The sequence below is a fragment of the Vidua macroura genome, chromosome 7 (genome assembly GCF_024509145.1).
Source record: "Vidua macroura isolate BioBank_ID:100142 chromosome 7, ASM2450914v1, whole genome shotgun sequence".
Lineage (NCBI taxonomy): Eukaryota > Metazoa > Chordata > Aves > Passeriformes > Viduidae > Vidua > Vidua macroura.
Genome location: NC_071577.1, coordinates 32,114,769 through 32,120,768, shown reverse-complemented (window position 1 = coordinate 32,120,768; position 6,000 = coordinate 32,114,769).

The window sequence follows — 6,000 nt, the reverse complement described above, 5'->3', positions numbered from 1 at the left end:
GAAACTCCTGATTCAAAATGTAGAAAATTTAAATTCATATTCCAGGCAATTTTAGTACATCCATTTATGCCAACAAGAGATATGGAATTTTTTTACTAGATATTTTATAGTGTTTGGTTGAAAAACATGTTATTGTAATTACAACTTATGAGGGGTTGTAGCTGTTTAAATAACATTTTTATAAGGTGCATTGCATCAAAGAAAGCATCTAAGGTCAAAAATGAAAGCATGTAAAGTATTATCCAAGAGGAGCTCATGACTTGGGACATTTACAAGAATTGTTTAAACCCAGGTTCAAGCACCTGAGTTGCCTGTTTCATGTCCTAGGTGAATTTCTTAACTATAAAAATGTTGAAATTCCAGTTCCAGGTATATTTTCAAAGAGAGACTAACACAAAAGCCAAACAGCTAAATTTCATAACTGACTTGCGGAAAAATTGAGCTGGTAGTAGAATTTTGCCCTGACATGCAACAGAGACCTTTTCTGAAATAGTGACCATTTTCACAGGTTGGAAACATTGCTTGGTGCTCACGCTATTTATTATTGTATCTATACCTATTATTTCCCATTTCTATTACACTCCAAAAGGAATTATTTCTATGTGAGGTATATTGAACTTCAAGCAGTTTGTGCTTCCGAAGTTATAATATTTTTTTATTGAAGGTGCTTTAAAAATAAGCCTTTTGTTTGTTTAATGCTTTCTACATATGATTTATAAATTTTGTAAGGACTGCATATTACAGTAATCAAGAGTTCGACACTAAAAGTAATTGGTAGAGAATGCAGAAAAAGAAGTATACAGGGTTACTAATATACATCAGGGCTTAAGCTGACATGAATTTTTATCTTAATTATCGGACAAATTTGTACTCCCACTATTTAATTCAATTTGCATGCATCGGTAGACACTTATTAAAGGTAATATTACATCTGTCATTTTAAGACTGGTGAGAATTTTATCATAGGAGCTGCACGAAACAGCCACTCTATTATGCAAAGAACTCTTTTGTAAAGCTTAAAATAACCAGTATTGCATCCCAATTAGCTACTTGGAGGAAAAAGTCTTCTTTATAGTACAATTATACATAACATGTAATAATATGTAGACCTTTTCCTATACTAGGCTGTATATGGATTTAATGAGTTCTTTCAGACCCCTCCTGTCCTTAATATCAGACCAAGCATTTAGAAAAAGGCAATTGTGAGCTGATTTCAAATAAAATTATTGTCCCTTGATGTGAGTGCACTCTGGCAGCTTTTGCAGACCTTTTCTGTATGAACTACAACTACTGCATGGAGAAAACATAGCTGTCAAGTCCACGTGAGATAACAGCCCCTAATTCATTGTTTTTCTTTGGGATAGAGCCTTGGTAAATTGTGGAAAGCAGGGAAGCAGGTAGAGATTCTTACTCCTGGAAGTCAGATGTTCAATTAAAAAGCCACACAGTAGTTACCATGGCACCAGCCCTATTATGCTGGGTGTCAGAACAGAGGCTCAAATACTTAAGACAAACAAACACCTTTTTTTTTTTTTTTTTTAATAGAAAAGCCTTTTAAGGAAGTCTCTTTATAGCTCTAATGAATACATTGTCAAGTAATTTTATTTGAAAAGCAGTTTGCTAGGAATGTGATGTGTGGAATTTCCCTGGGAAAATTTTAACTTATAAAAGGTGCTCTGGAAAAGGGATTTGAAAATCATGCTGATAGGAAAAGAAATATGAAGAGCAGAGACAGCAGAGCCATGCACTACTTCCCTCCTGCACCTCTGCTTTTCAGCTGGTTTTAGGCTAAAATAACATTGTCTTATTAAGTTGATTACTTTAGTTGTGACTTGCAGCCATTGACCTTCTGATTAGTTGTCATTAAAAAGTCTGCTTTGCCATCCAGTGTTTACTGTGGGATGCCCTAACAAGATAATATAAGCAATGGCTTTTAATGGAAAGTGTAATTCCTCGGCTGTGAAGAACAAGGGTTTCCCAAAGTATCCACAAATCAAGACATACTGTCAGATATAATCTAGTATAATTGCCTTGGATTCTTAAAGACTGCAGAACTGACTTAATGGAAGTTGAGATATTTTTAGTATTAGATTATTTTCTATCACAGAATTAATCAGAGCATCACTTATTACTCTGGGAACAGAATAAGAAGATGATCTCAGACTCAAAAATGTACTTTAGAGCTGTGTTGAGTCCTGCACTATCCTAAGTGCACCGTCACAGTAGGTGATACTGGAGAGATGAAGATCAGCTGCTGTATTTGGTCTCTGCCTGGTATCCTCAGCTGAGCTGTAGTTTCCCTAACATGACTCTTAGGACACAGCTGGGACCAGATCCGGCTATTGATGCATATCCTGGCCTTGATTTTTCTTAGTTGGATTAAGCAGTTAGATTTTCAGAATTATTGTTACCTCCCTTGCCTTTTTGATGGGAATTTTACAAAATATTACTTCATATTTTGCATCAATTATTTTCTAAAAGGCACAATCAGGTGTTATTTCACAAGCAATTGGGTACTCAGGCTGCTTCAGCCAAAGTTGTACTGGTTTTTTGCTGAAGAAAGAGAGGAAAAGACTGAGTAATTTGTCTCCACTAACAAGAAGTTCTGCAGGACTTTCCATTGCTGCTATTGTCGAACAAGCCCAAACTGTGAGAAACAATCTGGGAATTGAAATTGCTGCTGGATGCTGTGTCAAAGTACAGCCCATCAATCTTGGGAGAAATTTTAAGGGAACAGGTTTTTCATGCCTGTGCGCTGGTAGGAAGCCAAGTGTGTGTTGCCATTTGATGGTAAAATCAGTGTACACCTGTTCCAGCCAGCTGGCGACATAACCCATGTCACAAGGATGTGTCACCGCCGCACCAGCCCAAACTGCTGGCGGCGTCTGCGTGACAGCCAGGGAAGACAGAAAAAGGAACTTGGGGACCAAAAGAGGAGGAGTTTACAGTGCCATTTCAGGGACACAGATGTGTGAAGAGTGTGATAAAAGAAGGAAACATCGGAGGGAATAAGCTCAAACAAAAAAGCAAATGTCATTTGCATGATGTAATTATGGAGAACCATTGACTGCTTCGTAATAACACTCAGTAGGGCAATGTTAAACCTACTGTGAGTGCTAAAAAGGCCTCAGCTTGAAAAAAGGTCAGTGTGAATTAGTATATATTTGCAGATTAATTCTGAATGTTATATCATAAATTTTATAGCCTAGCGGTTAGTGGTGTATAGTGAGGATGACACTAATGCTATTCAGACAGGATTAATTCAGAAAGGACTAACATCTAGCTTGTCACTTTAATTTGTGGGGAATGAAGAAAATTGAGCTATGTTAATATATGTGTATATTGTGTGTATGTAACCTGTGCATGTGTGTGTTAGACATAATTGTTATTCCTCCTGCATCAAATTCACAACCAAAATCACAAGCCACTTTAAAAGCACAAACACTATCAAGTTTGCTTTTTTTAAACTAACTGGATTTTGACTTCAACTGTAGTTTCTTTCTTAGAAGAAATCAAATCCTGCTAGCCCTTCACTGGTGTAAATGGTTATGCCAGTGTATGCCAGCTGAGGATGGTGTTGCTTAATCTATTGAACAGAGAGCTATAGTCTTTCTGCTCACCTTGTACCCTTACAAATATTTCTAAGTCCATGGATTCTGAATGTCCTATCTCGAATTTCAAGACCCAAAGCTGGACTGTGGTGCTTTGGGTCCCCAGCAGTGTCCCCACCCAGTAAGAGGAGGCAGTAGGCGACTGTGAGAGCAGAGCTGAGGCGCTCGCATTTAGCTGCAAATTTTGCTATGGACTCTCTGAGTGCCTGGGAGATTATCACTGAGGACTGCTTTGGGTTTCTTCGTGGGAGCTGACAGGTCTACATCCTTACAGTGGCACTTAGTAATCTGGAGGATAAACATGGCCGTAAACCTGAGAGCCCTTTCCCGAGCACCGCCTCGCTCTGTCAGCACCCAGCTGCTCTCGGCACTTTATCCCAAGCTGGGTGCCTGCAGCCCCGACGTGCTGGAGAGTTGTGTCTAGGGCAGTGGCCCATTTCAATACAGCAATCTTTGACAGCAAAAAAAAACCAAACCTGAGACTCTCTTTTCTTGAGGAAGGAGTCAAGACAGCACCCTAAAGGCTGGTGAGGTGAAGGCCTTCAGTGATCTGGGGGTTTTAATCCCCTCTCGGTTTCTGGCACAGTGGGCACACATGTCTGTGTTCAGGAGAAATCCCAGCTTGAGGCCAAGGGGACGAAACTCTTTGGAGCAGGCTGGAGTGAATATTTTACATTTAAGACAACCACTGACTGTGCTGTGCGTCCCTTGACTCTCCAAAGGACCAAGCAGTCAACTCTCAAGGGTGCTTACCTGTGAGCCACATTTTTCTCCAAATATTCCACGGGGCATCAAACTGCTTTTTTCCTCTAGCTGAAATTTTAACACCTAGCTTCATCCTTTATTAAGTAGCACCTCAGACTGATCTCCAATTCCCATATGGTAAAGTGGACAAATTACATAAAATTTTATAAATATATACACATAAAATGTAATTATTAAAAATGTCATTTCTTCTTTCTTGCTCACTGGATCTAAGAAGCCTTTGCTATAAAAATTTATGGTATCTAGCCCAATATACCTCAGTGAAACCGAAGTTATTTTTAATTTCCTGTGCATCTTTTCCCTTTGTAATTTTGTTAGCGACACAAATTCTGAACTACAGATTCTTAAAATAATTACAGAGATTCCTTTAAGAATTTTTCTAGCAGTGAATATATGCTGCCTCCTGTCTTTAGCATTCTGGGGAAGGTCTGAAATACCGACTACACAGCCAAGATATCTAGTCCAGATTTGTGCAGGAGTCAAAAAAATGTCACTATGCTTGTGACTAGTTCTAGTGGGACTAGAACAAGTTATATTCTTGAGTCAAACTGATTTTTCTATAATTGTGGGGTTTATTCTTATTATAATTTTCCTGAGATTGGATAAGAAATTATGCTTTCATGAAAATAGGAATGTGCATTAATTTTTGGTTTTCACCCCCCCCGCCAAAAGTTGACATTAAAATTCAGTTTCTTACAAGCAAAAACTACAGCAATTCATCCTGAAAACAAAGCAGCAAACCAAAATGAGGATAAGGAGCTCTTTTCAGACCTCTTATCAAGACCCCGTATTTCTAAGTCAAGGCTCTAATGGCTGCAGCAGCAATACTTTCATCACAAGGTTGTCCTAAAAGGACAGAGCAGCACATCACGGCATTGGGCTGTGAGAAATGAGAGCTTCAGCCCATGTGCTGTTTGCTGCCAGACCAGGGCTGTCAACCCAGGTTGTAAGATAACTTTAAATGTCATCTTCAGTCAACAGGATCCTTCCAACATTAGGGTTCCCCCAACATAATTTTTGGTTGTTCAGCAGGGAAGAGAATTATTTTCTTCTTATCCTGGGAAAAGAACCCCATAATCCCCTGATACGGTGCATCTATCAGCAGCAGACAAAAAATGGCCCCATTGTTTGAGCACAGTGTGGACTGGAATGGAAGGCCTGGTTGCAAATATTCTGTGGTTTAGTCTTTAGGAGGAAAACATAATGTGAGGTAACCTAGTCACTTAATGTTCCAACAAGAATAGAAGGAGTCCAAGGTAATCTGGAGGTGAGCTGCACCAGTAGAGTGGGTAGCTCAGTCCATTTGGGGCAGTGGCTGAAACAGAAACTCATGCCTTGAGCTGGGCAAGTCACTTCTCTCAGACCAGCGAGATGAGACCTCTGCTTACATGGAGAACCCCAGTGCTCCAGGCTCCAGTGGGGTGAGACACTGCCCTCACTTCCAGCATCAGCTGGGTCCTAATTGAAAGTGTTTAGTTTTTTTCCCCAAGAAAATCACAACGTTTTGCAACCTGGGAACCTCTGAGCTGTTTATATCAATTAATGCAAAATGTTAGCTGTTAAAACGCTGCACTTAATGTGTGAGAAAGGGTTTGGGTTTGACGTCTGAGTATCATGTGGCTGC